Source organism: Hypanus sabinus, unplaced genomic scaffold (genome assembly GCF_030144855.1).
Source record: "Hypanus sabinus isolate sHypSab1 unplaced genomic scaffold, sHypSab1.hap1 scaffold_124, whole genome shotgun sequence".
In the NCBI taxonomy this organism is placed as follows: Eukaryota; Metazoa; Chordata; class Chondrichthyes; order Myliobatiformes; family Dasyatidae; genus Hypanus; species Hypanus sabinus.
The window spans coordinates 143,465-165,239 of record NW_026779303.1 but is presented as its reverse complement, the minus strand read 5'-3'; the positions used below and the strand labels follow the sequence as shown (position 1 = coordinate 165,239).

The 21,775-nt window shown below is 46.8% G+C and overlaps 2 protein-coding genes across 6 annotated transcripts in view; one reads left to right on the top strand and one right to left on the bottom strand.

Annotated features, from left to right (window-relative positions):
- The window catches only part of LOC132386651 (zinc finger protein 214-like), a 243,883-nt gene that overhangs the window by 193,264 nt on the left and 28,844 nt on the right, over positions 1-21,775 (bottom strand). The window lies entirely within an intron of this gene.
- LOC132386644 (zinc finger protein 239-like) overlaps positions 1-21,775 on the top strand; it is a 178,717-nt gene that overhangs the window by 137,694 nt on the left and 19,248 nt on the right. For 3 of the 4 annotated variants that reach the window (XR_009509618.1, XR_009509617.1, XM_059958948.1), the window contains exon 2: positions 19,124-19,289. The gene's annotated coding sequence lies outside the window, so the exon portion shown is untranslated. Of the gene's footprint in view, positions 1-14,166; positions 14,246-19,123; positions 19,290-21,775 lie in introns of those variants that run through there. The other variant, XM_059958949.1, reaches the window with a different exon arrangement.

Here is a 21,775-nt window from a genome sequence, read left to right as displayed (position 1 = left end):
TTGCCAGTCTTTCATATACTATTAAACAGAGTCTGTTACATTGGTCACCTCTATCTATGTCTTTGTTAGGTCGTATTAATGTTGTTAAAATGTATGTTCTCCCTAAACTTTTATATTTATTTCAATCAATCCCAATTTTTATTCCTAAATCCTTATTTGATTCCTTAGACTCTGTTATTTTGTCATATCTGTGGAAGAATAAGCGCTCTAGAATTAACAAAGTTTATCTCCAAAAGTCTAAAAAAGAAGGTGGCGTGGCTTTACCTAACGTTCGTTTATATTGTTGGGCAGCCAATATATGTTGTGCTGTAGCGGTGTGCTACACGCAGCTCTAAAATTACGACACGGAGTCGGTAACTGCAGTCGAAGGAAAAAACTTTATTCGAAAACTTCAGCCTCACTTTTAAGCCTCTGTCAACCGGCCCCCCATGGCGAAGAGGCTCCAAAGCTCTGTGCTCGCAAACCCCCGTAGGCTATCTAATAGTGAGTCGGTTCGGATACGCTAGGAAATGAGTCGCCACATAACCCCCCCCCCCCCAGAACCGGCGATACACCCCCCAATGTCCACAGTCTGGGCCAGAACCTGCTTGGGAGGTCGGCCTCTGCGCCGAGGCGCCGGAAACTCGGCCGGATGCGCCAGGTCCACATGGGCCGGCTTGAGGCGGTCCACCGTGAAAACCTCCTCCTTCCCCCCAACGTCCAGCACGAACGTGGACCCGTTGTTCCGGAGCACCATAAACGGCCCCTCGTATGGCCGCTGCAGCGGTGGCCGATGCCCGCCCCTTCGTACAAACACAAACTTACAGTTCTGTAGGTCTTTGGGTACGCAGGTCGGGTGCCGCCCATGCTGTGAAGTGGGTATGGGGGCCAGGTTACCGAGCTTCTCGCGAAGTCTGCCCAGGACTGCTGCGGGTTCTTCCTCTTGCCCCCTTGGGGCTGGTAGGAACTCCCCGGGGACTGCGCGCCGTATACCAACTCGGCCGACGAGGCGTGCAGGTCGTCCTTGGGCGCTGGTGCGGATGCCGAGTAGGACCCAGGGAAGCTCGTCCGCCCAGTTGGCTCCTCGCAGGCGGGCCATGAGGGCCGACTTCAGGTGACGGTGGAAACGCTCCACTAGCCCGTTCGACTGTGGATGGTAGGCAGTTGTGTGGTGCAGCTGAGTCCCCAAAAGGCTGGCCATAGCTGACCACAGGCTGGAGGTGAACTGGGCGCCTCTGTCGGAGGTAATGTGGGCTGGTACACCAAAGCGAGATATCCAGGTGGCGATCAGGGCTCGGGCGCAAGATTCGGGCAGCTGAAGGGAGGAAGCGGCGGTAGAAATTGACCATACCTACGAATTCCTGAAGGCCTTTGATCGTGGTGGGTCGGGGGAAGTGGCGGACCGCATCTACCTTAGCGGGCAGAGGGGTTGCCCCGTCTTTAGTAATTCTGTGGCCCAGGAAGTCAATGGTATCGAGTCCGAACTGGCATTTGGCAGGGTTGATTGTAAGACCGACCGTACTCACACAGTCGGGCGCAGAGTTGACGGAAGTGGGACAGATGCTCCTGACGACTGCCGCTGGCTATGAGGATGTCATCCAAATAGATGAACGCGAAGTCCAAGTCCCGTCCCACCGCGTCCATTAACCGCTGGAACGTCTGTGCGGCATTCTTCAGGCCGAACGGCATGCGGAGGAACTCGAAAAGGCCGAATGGGGTGATGAGAGCCGTTTTGGGGACGTCGTCAGGATGCATCGGGATTTGATGGTATCCCCGGACGAGATCTACCTTGGAGAAGATCCGTGCGCCGTGCAGGTTTGCCGCAAAGTCTTGAATGTGCGGCACAGGGTAGCGGTCCGGTGTGGTAGCCTCGTTCAGCCTGCGGTAGTCGCCGCACGGTCTCCAGCCCCCCGTCGCTTTGGGCACCATGTGCAGGGGGGAAGCCCATGGGCTGTCGGACCGCCGGATGATCCCCAATTCCTCCATCCTCTGGAACTCCTCCTTCGCCAGTCGGAGCTTGTCCGGGGGAAGCCGCCGAGCACGGGCATGGAGGGGTGGTCCCTGGGTCGGGATGTGGTGCTGTACGCCGTGCCTGGGCATGGCTGCTGTGAACTGCGGTGCCAGAACCGATGGGAACTCCGCCAGGACCCTGGTGAAGTCGTTGTCGGACAGCGTGATGGAGCCGAGGTGAGGGGCCGGCAACTGGGCTGCACCCAGGGAGAACGTCTGAAAGGTCTCGGCGTGTACCAGTCTCTTCCTGGGCAGGTCGACCAGCAGGCTGTGAGCCCGCAAAAAATCCGCACCCAGAAGCGGTTGGGCTACGGCGGCCAGTGTGAAGTCCCACGTGAACTGGCTGGAGCCGAACAGTAGCTGCACCTGGCGGGTGCCATTGGTCCTTACGGTGCTGCCATTCACGGCCCTCAGGGGGGGGGGGACGACCCGGTGCCCTGCTGCGGGTGTCGTAACTCGTCGGAGGTAAAACGCTGATCTCAGCCCCAGTATCGACCAAAAACCGGCGTCCCGACCTTCTATCCCACACATACAGGAAGCTATCCCGATGGCCAGCCGCCGTAGCCATCAGCGGCGGCTGGCCCTGGCGTTTCCCGGGAACTTGCAGGGCGGGCGACAACGGCGGGCTTCTGCACCCCACCGCTGGTGGTAGAAGCACCAGTGTTCATTGGGCCGGGGGTTGGCGGGCTCTGCGGCCGGGCCTGGACTGGTTTGCTGCCGGGAGCGGGGCTGGGAGATCCGTGCGATGGACGCCCCACTCACCTTTTTGGCGTTCCACAGCAAGTCCGCCCGGGCTGCCACCTTCCGGGGGTCACTGAAATCCGCGTCGGACAGCAGCAGGCGGATGTCCTCGGGCAGCTGCTCCAGGAATGCCTGCTCAAACATGAGGCAGGGTGTGTGTCCGCCGGCGAGAGACAACATCTCATTCATTAAAGCCGATGGAGGTCTGTCGCCCAAGCCATCCAGGTGCAGTAAACGGGCAGCCCGCTCGCGCCGTGAGAGTCCGAAAGTCCTGAGGAGCAGGGCTTTGAATTCCGTGTACTTGCCGTCTGCCGGGGGCGACTGTACGAACTCCGCGACCTGGGCCGCTGTGTCCTGGTCGAGGGAGCTCACCACGTAGTAGTAGCGGGTGTCTTCTGAGGTGATCCGGCGAACGTGGAATTGGGCTTCGGCTTGCTGGAACCATAGGTCCGGGCGCTGTGTCCAGAAACCCGGCAGTTTCAACGAAACCGCATGAACAGAAGCGGCGTCGGTCATTTCTGGTCCAAAAATCGTTTGGACCGTCGGGGTCACCAATTGTAGCGATGTGCTACACGCAGCGCTAAAATTACGACACGGAGTCGGTAACTGCAGTCGAAGGAAAAAACTTTATTCGAAAACTTCAGCCTCACTTTTAAGCCTCTGTCAACCGGCCCCCCATGGCGAAGAGGCTCCAAAGCTCTGTGCTCGCAAACCCCCGTAGGCTATCTAATTGTGAGTCGGTTCGGATACGCTAGGAAATGAGTCGCCACAGTGCTACCTTTTGGTCTTTTTTCCATGGCCAACCCGAGTACTCTATTCGGGTGGCAATGGAGTTGAGCTCCACTAAAGAATTATCTATCTCTGCACTTCTCGGCACCGTACTCCCTAGTAGTTTGTCCAGATTAATAGTTAATCCTCTTGTCAGACACACTTTGCGTATATGGGCTCAGTTTAGGAAACTATGGGTTCCATGGTATTTCCTTTTCTACCCCTATCTTACATAATCACCTTTTTTTTACCTACTACATATGACTCAGCCTTCCATGATTGGTATAGGAAGGGCATTAGACATTTTGAAGATCTTTTTATTGATAATCGCTTTGCCTCTTTTCAACAGCTCTCTGCTAAATTTAATCTGCCTAATGCTCATTTTTTTAGATATCTCCAAATTAGACACTTTATTACTCCTTTAATCCCTAACTTCCCTGAAATGCCTGAGAAAAATGTTATGGACTTATTTCTTTCTATTAATCCACTAGGTAAAGTTTTAATATCATTTATTCGTGATAAATTAGCAGCCCTACGACGTGCCCCTGTGGATAAACTTAAAATGGCATGGGAGAATGATTTAAATACTTCTTTATCCGATGAGACTTGGGACTCGATTCTCAAATCGGTTAACTCAACCTCCCTGTGTGCTCGCCATTGCCTTTTATAGTTTAAGATTGTTCATAGAGCCCATATGTCTAAATCCAAATGATCTCGGTTTTACTCTAACATCAGTCCGCTTTGTGATAAATGCAAAAGGGGCGAGGCCTCTCTCATTCATATGTACTGGCTTTGTCCTAGCTTGGAGAAATTTTGGAAAGATGTCTTCATAACGTTATCGTATATTCAGAATCACCACCTAGAACCTAACCCTTTAATTGTTTTGTTTGGTTTCGGGGGTGAGACAGATTTACGTCTGAGTTTGACTAAGTGTCGAATATTATCTTTTGCCTCTCTCCTGGTTAGGCGTTTCATCTTCCTTAGATGGAGAGATGTTGCCCTGCCCACACACGCTGAGTGTATTCACAGATTGGGGGTTTGATTGTCCTGATTTATATTCTCTATATTGTGTTGTGGTTGGTCTGGAGTTTTTTTTTGTTGCGGGGCTTGGGGAGGACACTAATTTTACATGTCTTCAATTTGGCTGCTTTCTCAATTATCTTTCTTCGTATCATATTATTATTGTATGTTTATTTTTGCACTGTATCAATGTTCTTCATTTTGATCCGGGCTTTTTTTTTATCTGTAGCTATGTAGAAAATGTATAAAAAAAAACTAATAAAAAAACTCTGTGTTTGGTACTTAGTGAATTTATAACACAACTGGTGTACCTGCTGAACCCAGCCAGTGAATCTGTTCCACATCCGTCCATCTAAATCCCCCCCCCCCCGTGTTGTTTCCCTTGAATTCTCTGCAGACTGAGGAAGTCGAGATGGCTGCAGTTCTAATCTCTGGGCGGATGAAGAATGACATTGTTCGTTATCCTCCTTAATCACAACTTATTTCCACATTATGACTCATTTTCCCTGCTTTTAAAGGGTTGTTGGAAACACCACTATCCTCTAAAGACCTAAATTGGAATGGGAACCCATAAGTTGGATGTTCAAAGGAGCAGGGTCAGAAACCAGAGGCGGGTCTGCACAGGGCAGAGTTTGGGACTCTGGACGATGGATGGGCTAAGAACGTATGATGAGGAAAAAGGACTCAACAGTGGGGCGTGGGAATGGATGACAGAGTAGCAACATGTGGACGTTAATTGGCAGACGAAATAACTTGGTTATTTGACTGACAAAAAATGCCTGTGGTGAGGGGCCCCATTGGTCGAGGCACATGTGTGTGTTGAGAATTGTTATACCTATTGAGGGAGTTTTTCCTGCTTGTTTATCCTGTAATATTATATCTGAATGGTTATTTGATATGATCCTATCTGAATCAGGCTTGAAGTCATTGTGCCTTAATGAAGTTACCGTGGTCATTCATCAGTTTGTGTTTTAAAGCAAGATTTTGGTGAATGATTTTTGCCACTTGATTTTACCTGCATAAGTAATCAGATTGAGTTCAACTACTGCAGGATCCTGGAATGTGTTGGGTTGTGTCTGGTTTCTCTTGGCATTTTCTGCATTTAGTGTCTTGTTTGCTTGTATTGCATGTATTTCAGATTTTTTTCTTTTTCTTAAACACCTTGTCCTGTATTTCCGCAAGGAACTCCTCTGTTTCTGGGAAGAGGTCTCCAACTCTCAGTCAGGTGCTCGGTGCTTCCTTGTCACCATCGAGTCTTCTCAGATCGTTGGGATGTCCCCATGGAGGGTCAAACTTATTCCACTGATTCATGTTTTCTTCCAGAGTGATGATTCAATTTTCTGAGTTGGCCTCTCATTTAAGTTTTCTGCTCTGTATTTCTTATCACGATTGCATATACACACATGGATTGCTGAATCCAGTTCATTTTTGATGAAAATACATATAACTAGAAGTTTAATCTGACTGTTGTGTGATTTCGTTTTATTTCATGTGTGTTATTTCTCTTCCTCCTCCTGTCCAAGGTAATGTTAATCTAAGTGGGTGTGAGTGTAAATGGTCTTTTCTAAAGCTTTCTTAAGTTCTTGTTTATCATTCTAAATTTTACTGATTGAAATGGGACCAAGATATTTTTAATTAAAAAAAATTCAGTGTCGGTATTGATGAAAATGTTTATTGCCTGTATTGTATTTGTTAATTATTGAGCTCTATTTGGTAGTTTTTTTTTTAAAGCCTTGGACTAAATTTTGTAAAAGGTTTTCCCTATTCCGCACTACTTTCTATTTTCTTTTCTTGTTGATATTCCAGATACGAGGGTATCAAGAGTCCCGGTGAAGGGTCTTGGCCTGAAATGTTGATTCCCATCCATAGATGCTGCCTGACATGCTGAGCTCCTCCAGCACTTTGTGTGTAGTTCTCTAGATTTCTAGCATCTGCAGGTCCTCTTGTTTCCCAGATAGTTATGTTTCTTGAAAGAACAAGCCAAGAACAAGCTAGTAGTGGGGTTGTGTGGCTCTGTTGGTGAAATATTAAATAAAATCATTAGCAAGAGGTAGTAAAGGGTTGGAAGGTGTAGAATCTGTGGGTAGCATTAAGGAACAGCAAATGTTATGAAAAACCCTGATGGGAATTGTGCAGAGACTTCCAAACAATAGTAAGAATGAGGTCCACAAATTACAATGGGAAATAGAAAATGTGTGCCATACGGGCGATGTTACCAGAGTCATGGGGGATTGTCATTCAGGTGATTAGCAAAAATTAGGATGGTATTGGTCTCAAGAGGAGGAATTCCTGGAATGCCTACGAGATGGTTTTTTAGAGCAGCTCGTGGTTGAGCCCGCTTGGGGATCAGATATACTGGATTATTGTAATGAACTGGAATTAATTAGGTCACTTAAATCCAAAGAACCCTTAGGGGTAAGTGCTCTTAATATGATCAAATTCACCCCGACATTAGAGAAGGAGAAGCTAAAGTCAGATATGGAATAAAGAGTATTAGAGAGGCATGAGATTAAAAATTGGTCAAAATTGATTTTAAAAGAACATGGGCAGGGACGAAAACAGAACAGCAATGGCTGGAATTTCTGGAAGCAATTTGGAAGGCACAGGATATATACAGTGGCATACAAAAGTTTGGGCACCCCGGTCAAAATTTCTATTCCTGTGAATAGCTAAGCGAGTAAAAGATGACCTGATTACAAAAGGCATAAAGTTAAAGATGACACATTTCTTTAATATTTTAAGCAAGATTACATTTTTAGTTCCATCTTTTACAATCTCAAAATAATAAACAAGAAAAAAGGCCAGAAGCAAAAGTTTTTGTACCCTGCATTGTCAGTACTGAGTAACACCCCCTTTGGCAAGTATCCCAGCTTGTAAACACTTTCTGTAGCAAGTCTTTCGGTTCTTGTTTGGGTAAATGTCTGTGTTCAGTCATAAGTAGCAAAGTACTGACTATGGAAATTACAAATCAGAATATTATTAGAGTCACAGAGAGCAGCAGCTCAGAAACAGGCCGCTCGGCCCTTCTAGTCCATGCCGACCTGTTTTTGTTGTTGCTGCCCAGTTCCAGCTACCTGCAGCAGAGCCTCCATACACCTCCCATCCACGTCCTCACACAAATTCCTTTTTAGTGTCTAAATCAAACCCACATCCTCCACTTCCACTGGCAGCTCATTCCACACTCTCACCAACCTCTGAGTGAAGAATTCCCCTTCAGATTCCCCAAAAATAATTCACTTTCACCCTGAACGAATGTCCAAAGTCAGGGTGAGAGGGAGGACGGGGCAGAGAGGGAAGACGGTAAGGGGAGGGGGTGGTCAAATGCAGAGAGGGAAACAGAGCAGAAAGTTTACACTGAATATCGTTCAGAAATAGTAATTGAACTTGCTGCAAACCTACTCTCCATATCCTGTACATTCTTAACCAAATTATTGATCTAGATGACAATAATGGTTGATGTTCAAAGTAAATGTTATTATCAGAGTACATATATGTCACCACGTACAACCCTGAGATTGTTTTTCCTACTGGAATGCTTAGCAAATCTATAGAATAGTAACAGGATCAATGAAAGTTCAAGTGGAGCATAGAATTCAACAAACTGCAAATGCAAATATAATTAAATATCAATGAATAATGAGAGCAATGGGGTGTAACCCTGGGGAGCCTCACTAGGCAGGGGCCTCGAGTCCAATAAACAGCCTCCCACCATCACTCTCTGCTTCCTACCATCAAGACAACTGTGCATCCAGTTATCCAGCTCTCCCTGGATCCCGTGTGATCTGACTTTCCACAGCAACTTACCATGCTGAACCGTATGAAATACCTCAATGATGCCCATATCAGCCCCGATCCTGGGACAGAGGTGTCACCGATCAGAGGGCACAGATTTAAGCAGAGGATGAAGAGGTTTAGAGGGATCTGAGGAGGAGATTTCTCACTCAGAGGGTAGCTGAAATCTGGAACTCACTGCCCGAGGTGGCGGTGGAGGCAGGTCCCTTCACAACATTTACGAAGAGGATGAGCATTGAAACTGCCGAGATACAGTCGGCTATGAACCAAGTGCTGATCAATGGGACCAGTGTAGACAGTGAGTGGATGGTCAGAACAGGTATGGCCGGCCAAAGGCCTGTTTCCGTGCTGTGTGATCCACCACTCCGGACATGCTAAATTAACAATGGTGGCACCGCAAGGCATTGATTTCAAAAGTCCACACCCCTCTCCAACCTGAAATGAGCCAGACTGCACCCCTTTGTCACCACTGGGAGTATCTTTTTCTGTCAAGGTAACATCGAGATTGATCACTTCTGCTAAACAACTGGCAACTGATGAAGTTCCTGTGTCTTCTGCCATTACTGTTGCTGCCTGACAGCAAAACTAACCCTCTCACTGTGTCAGAATCAGTGATTAAATCCGGCCCGAAACACTGTGATTTCACCCCTGCACATTGTACCTTGAACCATCTCACTGAGGGTCTGATGGGGACACAACCCCTGCGCTCTGCACATGTGATCACATCTCCCCTGCTTCTGGCAATTCAAATACCCTCAGAATGGTTTTCTGATTCAGTCTGAAGGTTATGGTACATTCAGCTCGTCGTCAGACCTGACAAATCATGTCTTCCCACAGCTGGTTCCACCTGTCGGTGTGTCCTCTTTCCTCCACCTCCAGGGAAGCTGCATCTCCACACAAACTCCTCACTTCAGACGACTGTCTGTACCCGTGACACAGGAAATCACATCTCCATCACTGTCCTGATACCGTGTCTGACCTGCTCACCTCCGGGTATCCTCCCTCACCAAGCTCCTTCCTCAGTCACTATCTGTGAGATTATATAAAAACACAATTACTGTAAAACGATCTATCAGACAACCACTGTACCCCTCCACCCCGGACGACGGTTTGCTGATTAAAACTCTCTCTCCTCAGACCCTTCCCTATTCCCTTTAGAAAACTCCAGATATGCCAGCTGATCCGAATCCACTGTGAGGACATTTATATCTCACAGGAGGATGTAGAAACCCGTGTTGTTCTCTGATACAGAGGTCAGTGACACCCCACCGCCATCCCAATCTGTATCAACAGCCCATGACGGTGACAGCTCTGCCAGACACTGGGGCTTTGTAACAAACACAATATTAGCAGCAAGATTAAACAGCGATTAATTTGAAGAGAGAATTGCTGCTTCCTGAAAGGACACGCGAGCGTCCGATACAACGGAACAGATCCTCCCCTGTTTACAACTTTATTTGACCCGGGTCACGGAACGTCCGATCATCCCACTTTCTCACAACAGCAACCCCACTCACCCCCGTCCCCGACTATGGTCCCACACCTTCCATGCACTAACCCCACGGCCAAGTCCACCCTCAACCTCTACCCACACACACACACAGGCAGATCCCCTTCACCCCAATCCCCCTCCGAGCCCGGGAACCACAACTAACTGAGCCCACAGCCCGGACTCGGGTGCAAAGCTAAAACCGGGGCTGCGGGATCGGGGGAGCCCGGAGCCTCCAGCTGTCCGGCAGAGCTCGTTCCCGACACTTTTCATAGAAACATGGAAAACCTGCAGCACGATACAGGCCCTTCGGCCCACAAAGTTGAAATACCACGCCAACCGGCCCCGATTTCCACAAACCCGAGATCAGACGCTTCTTCAGCACCAGCCGTGGCCGGAGGCGGGAGGGACAACGGAGAGGTCAACCACAAACACGACAAAGTCGTGATGCTGGAAATTCAGAGCAACACAAACAAAATGCTGGCGGAAGTCAGCAGGCCGGGCAGCATCTGTCAGAGAGAAAAATCACACTCCCACCCCACCCCCCGCATAAAAAAAGAACGGCATTGCGATCATCAACCCCCAGACCCACCCCTCCCGCACAAAAGGGAATATTATCATCGATTCCCCCGCCCCCATAAAAAAACCCTACCCCGCACAACTGCGGAGGAGCCGGTGTCACCAGTGTGGAGGCGGCCGCATCGGGAGCAGCGGACACAACGGGCGACCCCGGAAGATTCACAGGTGAAGTGTCGCCTCACCTGGAAGGATGTTTGGACAACGGAGAGAGTTCGGCCGTCCGGCCCTTTCACTGTGACACCCCGAACTCCACATCAAATCCGTCCAAACGAATCTGGGTGAACTTTAATGACCAATAAATATAATTCCTCTCAGCGATCAGCTGTCTGAATGATCCCCTGACTCTGAGAGGAAGGGGCATCTGTGGTCCACACTGTCAGGGTGTTGAGTTTACCAGGAGACAAAGACTGCAGGGACGAGAGGTGTTCTGTTGACTAATACACTGTGTGTGGACACCGCTGGCAATTCTGGTGTTGTGACCCGAATCGAGACAAACACCACGCTGCCCACTCCACCAACAACACGGCACAGCCGTACACATAACAGGGGATCTTACATCCCACAACACTGGATTCAGCGATGAAACCCGTGATTAATGTTGTTGTCCCACCGAAATCATAAGAAACGTCCATTAAGGTGCTTTAAATACGACCGCTCTTCTGCAGGTGACGTCGGACACACCCCACACGCGTCTGACGTCATACACGGGCTTCCCACACCAGGTTCTGCCCTCAGGTCTTACGTCATCCCGCGGAGGGAGGGAGGGGGGGATTTTATTGACAGGATGAAGATGGTGTGAGAGGGGGCGGACAGGATGTTTGTCCCGGTCGGGACAGGAGGGGCTCATCTGTGGAAATATCTGAGCCCACGGTGGTGTCGAGCAGAGGGATTCACCACCTTGGGGGCAAACACCGGCAGACTGTTGCCCTGCAAGCGGGGCCGATGGTCCGGTGTAAGTGACAATTATTTGTGCTTTGTTGAGGTTGTAGCTGGAATATGGTGTAAAATCCCGCTCCCCAGACTAACACGGGTTATACAGACCAAAGAACAAACTGCCGGAGAAACTCAGTAGGTCGGGCAGCATCTGTGGAGGGAAATGGACCGTCAACTTTTCGGGCCGAGACCCTCCGTCTGGACTGAGAGTGGACGGGAAATAGTCAGAGAAAAGAGGTGAGGGGTCGGGATGGGGCAAGAGCTGGCGAGTGAGAGGTGGATCCAGGTGAGGGGGAGGTGGGAAGGTGGAAGTAGTGACAGGGGTGGGAGGTGAGGGGTTGGGGCAAAACGAGGCTGCAGAAGATGGAAATTAATTCCATAGTGGATTAACAAAGAGGTTAGAGACTATTTGTTATAGAGAGAGCAATGAAGATTCACTAGATTGATCCCTGGGGTGGTGGAGTTGTCATGTGAAGAAGGATCAAATGTGATAACCCTTTCATTTAGAGAATCGAGGACTGAGAGGTGAACACACTGAAATGCACAACATCATTACCGGTTGAACCAGGATCCCAGTCTCTGAAAAAGGGGGTGGACGGTCCGGGACTGAGATGAGGGAAAATGTCTCCACTCCGAGGGTGGTGAATGTCTGTAAATCCTATTGAGAAATATACCTGACATAATCACTATATATACCTGAAATATAATCACTATATACTGTTACATATTCAGGCACCAATAACCAGTTCAGGCAACAGTTCGGGAAGGGTTTATATAACAAACAACACGTTTATTAAACACTGAAAACAAACCCCGCCAAAAGTAAACAAACACTAACGTAACCGGAAACAGCTGCTGTGGGGCAGCTCAAACAGTTCTTAAAGCGATGCAGCTCAAACAGTTCTTAAACCGATGTTGCAAAAACAGTTCTTCAAAGTAGGATTGCCAAAAGTTCGAAATGCTCACAGTTCATTTAAAAGGAGAGACTTTATAAGACGATTTAAATTCTCTTTCACGTCGTTTTGCTTCGATCCCCGGCGTCGAACTTCCCACAAAGGATTTACGAAACGAAACGGCTTAAAGGCACTGACCTTTCCTTTATCACACTGTCCTCAATCTCCTGCTATCCCGCAGAGATTAACACGAGAACAGTCAACGAATTCCTTTCAAATAAGGATTAAATAAGTTCGAACCCATTTCACCGTCGAAAATAGATTCTCCTCGATCTTTAACTCCCCAACTCCGATCTTCACTCTCCTCTGATTTTTGAACTAGCAGTATTGTAAAGAACCTCTTGGCAATGACCTTTTAAACTTTAGGCATTAAATAAAACTTCATCTTTCAACTAAACTGCGTCATCTCATTTAATCACGCAGTGGCATGAAGTCAACATGGCAAATCCAGCCACGAACTGCCCCTCCTTACAGGGTGGGGTCTTCCTTTTATAACTTGTAAAAAAAACCTGTCACATGATCTCTACTGGCGGGAAAATGACGTCACTCCACCATCACAAGACCATTACCTCAAATCCAGTAGAGCTTCAACCCCAGTCACGTGACAAGGGTTCTACTGTCATGTCACGAGTACGTAACGGTACTAGCTATCTACTATACAATGTAATCACTCTTATGTACTGGATATCACCATGTATTATTTTACTAGACACATTTTGCTATGTATTTTTTACTAGGCACCTTGTATTCTCTTAGCTACATACTGCGGCAGTTAATGAACACCTGTTTCGCATAAGCAACACTAGTGAGCAGAAATGTACATATATACAACAGCATGGCTTCAAAAGAGATAACAGGGAGGATGGTATGAACAGGAAATATAATGTGAGGGAGGTGAAGGGAGGCTGACTGAGAAACATCCGTGGCCAGGAATGAGGCCCAAGAGGTGAAGTGGAAAGAAATACTGGTGGCGCACCGAGAGCTAGGCAAGAGCGACTGATTAGTTAATGTATCGATGATATGCAACTAAAAGTTGATTGGGTATGCTCATAAAACTGAAATCTAACTGAGATAAGAAATTACTATAAAGAATGCTGTACACCGGAGCTCAGAGGGCTTTCGGTGAGAAGTTCATTGATTGCCTCAGCCTTTGTTTGCAAATAAAGGTTTAAACTTCTCGAAGAATTGTCTGCGTCTCCTGGTCATTTCAAGTAACCACGACAATATCCACCACAGAGGGCGGAGGAGACTCAGTCATCGTTCTCACATAAAACAGAGGCCGGCAGATGTGTGGAGACCGAAGGGATCGAGGAAATGAGGATCGGACAGAAATGTGGCCGAGATGGGAGAGCAGTCACCATCTTGCTGATGGTTAGCGGGGCTGAATGGCCACATCCCGTTGTTTCTCACTTGATATTTCAGTGTTCCTGTCCAGTGAGGCCACAGGAATGTGAAGAGGAATGAGTGTTTATAAACATAGACTGATTTAAATGAAATCTGCACATTTCCTGTGTGGTCCTGAATTGTGTGTCGGGACGGGATGGGAATCGAAATTATAACTCTGAGAACTCTATGACCTGGGGGTGGCTGAAAAGAGATCAGGGAAGACATAGAGGGAAAAACTAAATACGTGTCTGGTCTAAATATGGAAATAATATAGGGAAATAATGAAATAATTTGGGAAATGAGGCGGTGGGTAGGGCAATGTGTGAAGGAGGAGACACAGTCAGCGAGTCACGTGATCCTGTTTTACCGCAGATCAGCAGCATCTGCGGATTTGATTCCGAGGCTCCGCCCAACGACTGTAACGCAATGAGCACACTGCGCATGCTCACAGTCCCGGGAAAGGCAGTGTTGTTTTTTCGTTCTTTGTGGAAGTCGGTCGGCGGTGTGTTCGGGATCGGGAGGGGGTTCTCGCCCCTTTGGACGGGAGCCGGAGGCGGATTATTCTCTGCGGGGCAACACCAACAATTTACGTTCGGTGAGTATTGAAGCCGGTTCCGAGCGGGGAGGTCTGACGGTGTGTAGTGAGTTAACTTACCAGAACTCAAGCAAGATAAAGCCTGCAGATGTTGGGAATGGGAGCAAAGCGCACAAAATGCTGGAGGAACTCAGCAGGCCGGGCAGCATCTAGGGGAAGAATACAGTCGACATAACCGGCCGAAACCCTTCGGCAGGACTGGAGAATAAAAGGTGGGAGTGAGGAAGAGAGAGAGAAACACAGGGTGATCGGTGAATCCTGAAGGGGGGGGGGGGGATGAACTTTCCCGAACTGGCTGCCTCGCCTCACTTCCTTCACAGAATCTGCCGGGGTCGGTCTGGGTTGTGAGACCTTCACACCGAACCGTCTGAGATGAGCCGCCGCTCAGCCCGTTGTTCTGGTCCTCTTAGCAGGATGAAGTAAAACATGTTTCTATCTTGTTACTGACAGAGAATTGTATATTTGCTGTTCTCTGTGTTATCTGAATGTACTTGCCTGTGATGCTGCTACAAGTCAGTGTTTCTCTGTACCTGTACCTTCCCGTACTTGTGCACTTGGCAATAGATTCAACAGGACCTGAGAAATCTCAGTGAGATTTGATTAGTGATGATCATCTTGGCAACTCGGTAGGTTGAAGGTATGAGACAGTACACTGTAAAATGCAAAACACTACACAGTGTCGATGATCAGAGGGATCTTAGACTCCAAGTTCATGGCTCCCTGAAAGAGACTGCACAGATTGATCGGGTGGTTAAGAAGGCAAATGACATGGTTGTCTTTATTAGTTGAAGCACTGAGTTCAAAAGTCGGGAAGTTGTGTTGCAGCTTTAAAAAACTAGTTAGAGCACATCTGGAGTGTTTCATACAGTTCTGGTCGCCCCCATTCTCGGAAGGATGTCGGGGCTTTGGAGAGAGCGCAGAAGAGGTTCACCAGGATAGTGTCTGGATTAGAGGGAATGAACTGTAACGGGAGTTTGGACAATCTCATGTTGTTTTCTCTGGATAGATGTTTATATGATTACCAGAGGATTAGAAGCAGTGTGTCAGAAGGCAGCGTCCATTGTTAAGGAACTCCAGCACCCAGGGCTGCCCTTTTCTCAATTTTACCATCAGATAGCGAGGTACAGAAGCCTGAAGGCACACACTCAGTGATTCAGAAACAGTTTCTTCCCCTCTGCCATCTGATTGCCAAATGGACATTGAACCTTTGAACACAACCTATGCCTCTCATAATCTTATACATCTCTATCAGGTCACCTCTTATCCTCCGTCACTCCAAGTAGAAATGGCCGAGTTCACTCCACCTATTCTCATAAGGCATGCTCCCCAATCCAGGCAACATCCTTGTAAACCTCCTTTGCACTCTTTCTAAGGTTTCCACATTCTTCCTGTAGTAAGGTGACCAGAATTGAGCACAGTGGTGTGTGACCAGGGTCCTGTATGGCTGCAACATTACCTCTCGCTTCTAAACACATTCCCACGATTAATAAAGGTCAATGCAATATACATCGTCTTAAACAGAGAGTCAACCTGCGTCACAGCTTTGAGTGTCCTATGGACTCGGACCCCAAGATCCCGCGGATCCTCCACACTGCCATGAGCCTTACCATTAATGCTATATTCTGCCATCACATTTGACCAAACAAAATGAACAACTTCAAACTTATCCGGGTTGAACTCCAATTGCGACCCCTCAGCCTGGTTTTGCATGCTTTCGGTGCCCGCTGTAAGTGCTAACACTTTCCGCACTATCCACAACACCCCCAAGCTTTGTGTCATCAGCAAATTTACTAACATATCCCTTCACTTCCTCATCCAGGTCATTTTATAAAAATCACAATGAGCAATGTTCCCAGATATATGGATACTGTAATTGATTTAGTTATTTATTTTTAGGATTATTTTTCTTCTATATTGCGTATTGCATTGAACTGCTGCTGCAAAGTTAACAAATTTCATGATGCACGCCAGTGATAATAAAACTGAATCTGAGTGGACAGATGATATATTTTTCCTGGGGGTTGAAATGTCTAATACACTTAAGGTGAGAGGAGATGTAAGTGGCAAGTTTGGCTCTTTCCACAGAAGTGGTTGGCAGCTGGACTCTCTGCCTGGGGTAGGAGATCCCACCAGCCACGTGATCCCGTTTGCCTCTCCCATTTAACCACAGATGTAACAATCCCTTCGCTCATGCTCACAGACTCCGGGTGGGCGGTGTTTTCCTTTCTGCTCCGTACTGAAGAGGAATGTCTGGGATCGGGGAAGGTGTCCTCGCCTCCTGGGTCGGGGAGCCAGGGGTCAGATCACAGTCTGTGGGCCAAAGATATTGCTGTCCTATCGGTGAGTACTGAGACCGATCCCGAGTGGGGAGATCCAATGTGGGCCGTGAGCCCCGAACTGAGGGCCAATTACTCATTTATTTTCCGATTATCTGGGCTGGTCAAAAATGTGTCCCCTTCACTTAATCTGCATTGAACGATCCAAACCAGGAGCCGAGGCTGTCTATTTCTGTAGAGTTGAAATGGGTGACCCACAGACAGGTCACATACGGCTTTTTCTTGCAGAACTCTCCCGCCCTCCGGTTTGTGATGCAAGATCACATGTTGTGTTGGGGAAATCTGATGTTGGCCACTGAGTCCCGTTAACTTTCCCCAAGTCGCCAAGCTTGCTGAGGCTCCTCACATTTGTCCGTGAGCTTTGTGGCTATTGTCTTCTCCCGGACTGGGGTGGGTGAGAAAGGAGAACGTCCCAGGTTGTGGGGATCTTTGATTTCACTGCCTGCTTTACCGAGGGACTGGGATGTCTAGGGTAGAGTGGTTTCTGTGATGTGCTGTTCTGGATCCAAAAGTCTCTGCAGATCCTCACAGTCAGAGGCAGAGTAGTGACCATAAAAAGCATGAAGTGTCCGGATGGAAAGCTTGTTGATAAAACTACGGTGAGGATCAAAGTATATCTGGCAATGTTTTTACTGCTTGTTCTAACTTTGTCATTTTGGAATCCTTTATACAGTAGTATGTACCATTAATTCAGTATCTGCATATTGCTGGAGAACCATCAGTGATTGTCCTTGATCTCTTCTCCCATCTGGTTACATCTGCTCATTCCCTGCCCATCTTGTTCAACCTCTGTCCAGTCTCTCTGACCCCAGCTTCAGTGATATGCATCAACTATCTGGGTCAACCTTGGTCCACCCTGTATCACACCTTTTCAGTGATATATATCAGCAATCCTTCTAAACATAGTCTTCATTGTGAACTATTCTTTTACACCTTTGACCTCACTGAGTTATTTCCAAAATCACTTTTTATTAGCTGGAATGCCAGAGGGTCATCAGGTCCCATTTCTGTTGTGCATTGGTATGGAGGGTCTAGTTTTTGAACTGTGACTGGCTGACACACTTCATTGTATTACAGTCAGCAAGGAGTACTGGGAGAGTTGGTGCTTGGACCCTAGTCCTGTGATGGCTTTGACTTCAGTTAGTGCTTCTACAGAAGGGGCTGGATGGTCCTCCTTCTGCAATGAAGCAGAAATTTCGAGCAGCTGCACATTGGTTGTGGGGAAATCCCGGACTGAACTACCCAGTGTGAGATCTGTGAGGTTGGGTCCTGGGATATTACAGTTTTTGATCCAGGTAAAATGGTCCCAGGAATCGAGCTGCTTGGGCTTATGGGGTGTTGAGCAAGTACTTCTGTTGTAGGATCAGATGTTAGTTTCTGGAGTTCCTTTGGAAGCATTGACTGCTAATCTGAGGAGTGGCTATGAGTAAATGGGCTGTTCTGTGTTTACAACAGGAAAAATAGACCTGCGAGTTTGGTGTTCAAACTGTGTTTAGAAATCCCCCCCACTCACTGTCATCTGTTGGCCACTCGGTGCAAGTCAAGCAGAATCTCAAGTTGCTGGAGATCTGCACTAAAAACTGAAAACGTTTGAAGTCATTCTGATGAAACGTTATTAACTTGAATTGTAGAGTTTGTTCCTCTCCCCACAGCTGTTCCTTACCTGCTGAGCGTTTCTGGTAAATCCAGCTTCTTTATATTACATTCATCCTGGACTGGTTTATATTTCCTGAAATTGACCTGGTTTAACCTGGTCTTTCTGTGCTCTTTCTGAGCTAAAATGGCTCTTTCTGTGCTGGTACAACAGTGAAGAAAGCACAACTTTCCCTATCAATTAACCTGGTACCAATTTGTCTGTTTTTCCTGGAAATGTGTTCAGTGCAGTTGTTGCCAACAAGGTTCACATGAATAATCTCAGGAATGATCGGCTTTATGTATGAGGAGCATTTGATGGTTCTGGACCTGTGCTCAATGGAGTTCAGAGGGACGGTGGGGGTGGTGGGGGATGTTTGGTTAAGTAAACCTACTGAATGCTGAAAAGCCTGGATACAGTGGACATGCAGAGGATGTTTCCATTAGACAGAGAGTCTGTGATCTCACAGCACACTCAGAATAAAGATGTTTCCCTTTAAAACTGAGAAAAACGTTTTGTCCAAAAGATCTGATCTGTGGAATTTGTTGCAGCAGAGGTTGGTTGAGGTATATTGATGACAGATATTAATATATTCCAGATTGCTAAGTAGCTGCAGGGTTACAGGAGGAAGGCAGGAATATTGTGTTTGAATAAAAATTAACCATGGTTGAATGGTGGGGCAGACCAGATGGATTGAATCATCTACTTCTGTTCCTGACTGAATGATGGATCCTCTTTATCCCATATCATTTTGTGACGTGTGAGGGACAATAAAAGATTGTTTACTGAGATCATTATATCTGCATTCAACTTCTAACTTTCAGTGAGTTTTGTTCTTAGTAACATTAAGCAGAAATGTTTGCTTCTCCGTTTTATTGTTAATGTGCTTTATTTTCTCTCTGGTTAAAGTTCAACCTGCAGTGAAAGGTCTATTGGAAGAAATACCCCAATTGGAAGCAAACCACAGCTGAAGACGGGAACAGCAACAAGTGAACCAGCCCGAGGACTGAGAGCATCAACTAGAGAGAACGCTCCTGACTCATTGTTCCCATTGATTCAGTCAGGAGAAAGTTTGGTGAGTCTCATTTAGTCAAACATTGAGGTCATGGTTGAGTATGGTGCGATGAATGTGCTGAGCTGTGTATATCACAATGCAAGGAGCATCGTAGGAAAGCCAGATGAGCTCAGGACAGGGAATTATGTTATTGTAGACATTATTGGAGTTTGTTTGCACCCAACAGTCTTAGGGATTTAGAGGAACAAATTTGTAGACAGATTGGAGACCATGCCAAGAAACAAAAGTTGATTCAATAAGCGATTTTGACTTTCCATATACAGGCAGTCCCCAGGTTACATATGAGTTCCATTCCTGAGTCCATCTTTAAGCCAGATTTGTACGTATGTTGGAACAAGTACATCCGGTATTATTTAGTGTCAGTTAGTCAAACGTTTGTCTTAGTATATAGTATATATTTTACTTTTCTATGTATATAAAACACTTATAAGTATGTATTCCAATAATTAAACTATTGTGTTGCTTAGTAATAATTGTAGCTTTCATCAGGGCAGGGACTTTCACATGCTCCATTATTCTCACTTTATCCATTATCATTTAAAATTGTTACAATAGTTGACCGACTGTAGCCTAATGCTTTTCCAGTGACGGATGGCATTTCACCTCTTTCCAAATGCTTTCTTATTCACACTTTATTTTCAAGTGCGATTGCTTCCTGTCAGTGGAACAGAAACACTGCAGGCGGTGGGTGCCAACCTCTGCCAGCTCCAGAGCTCCACTGGGTCCAAAGAACTGCAACACTAAATTCCCCAGGTCCTAAACTGTACACTGAGTCAGGTTAAATGGGACAAGTGGGGGCTGTGCTCGGTTTGGGTATTTGATCCTCCACAATGTTCTGTGTGGGAATTTAAACTGGAGGTGGCAGTGTTTTTTTTACAAGGTCGAGTCGCGAGCTCAACATCAACCCTGCATGGAGGGTACGGGAGTCACTGGATCGACATCAACCCGGCACGGGAGCAGTCTGTCACTAAAACAAACTTGAGAACCTCCGTTCTCTAGCCCAGTGCTGAGCTGACTGCGCCACCAGCTGACAGGAATGGTGGGAGGGGTTTGTGGTGTCAGGGTAAATCTTACTAAGAAAGATTTAAGCCCAATACAAAGTTAAACACTCAACACAGTGTTAGAGGCAATGACTTAAAATGGTGGACTGCGTTCTCCTTCCTCGGTTCGTAAGTACAAGTTGCTCTTAAGTCGGACATTTGTAACTCAGGGACTACCTGTATTGATTGGGACTCGAATAGTGTAAAAGGGGTAGATGGGGTAGAGTTTCTCAAATGTGCCCTTAATCAGTATGTAAAATTCCTGACGTAGAAGTGTGCAATAAGCTGTTAGGAAATGATCAGGGCTTGTGACAGAAATTAGTGATCATAATGCCATGAAATTCAAAATAAAGATAGAGAAAGAGAGGTCTGGACCACGGGTTGAGATTCCAAAATGGAGAAAAGTCAATTTTGATGGTATCAGGAAGGATCTGACAAGTGTGGCTTGGGACAGTCTGTTTCCTGGCAAAGGAGTACTTGGTATGTGGGAGGCATTGAGAAGTGAAATTTTGAGAGTGTAGAGTTTGTATGTGCCTAAAAACATAAAAGTTGAAACGTAACCAGTGCAGGGAACCTTGATTTTCAGGAAATATTGAGGCCCCGGATATTTTGTTCCTCTAAATGCCTCAGACTGTTGGGTGCTGCCAAGACTCATTAATGACTACAAATCATAATTCCACTTCCTGCGCTCATCTGACTTTTTTTTAGTTGTCTTCTGTTAGGTTCTAAAAGCTTCCAAATAATGTTTGCTCTTTTGTTTTCCCCTCTCTTTGGCTTTTATGTTGTCTTTGGCTTCTCATTTCAGCCACGGTTGTGTCCTCCTGCCTTTCCAATGCTTCCACTTCTTTGGGATGCATCGATGACTCAGCTTCCAAAATGCTCCCAGAAACTCCAGCCATTGCTGCTCCGTTGTCACTCCTCCCTTTTCCCTTCCAAACAAGCTTCAACAGCTTCTCTGTCACAGAAACATGGAGAAGTTCAGTAGAGAAATAGGCTATTTGGCCCATCTAGTCAATGCTGAAAAAAACATTTAAGCTGTGCAACTACCTGCACTGGGACCATCGCCCTCCATACCCCTACCATCCACACTCCCATCCAAACTTCTTTTAAATGGTGAAACCGAGCTCATATTCACCACTTGTGCTGACATCTCATTCCACCCTCTCACAACCATTTCAGTAAAGAGCTTTTCCAAATGTTCCCATTAAATTTTCACCTTCTCCACTTACCTATGACTTCTGGTTATCATTGCACCCAACCTCAGTGGAAAATCCTCCTTCCATTTAACCTATCTTTACCCTCATAATGTTGTATACTTCTGACAAATACTCAAAGCAATGTATAATTTAATTCTTTATGTTTAGAGCATTTTTAGGTGTATAAGCTGATGAGGGGTATTGATCATGTGGATATCCACAGGTTTATTCCCAGGGCTGAAATCACTAA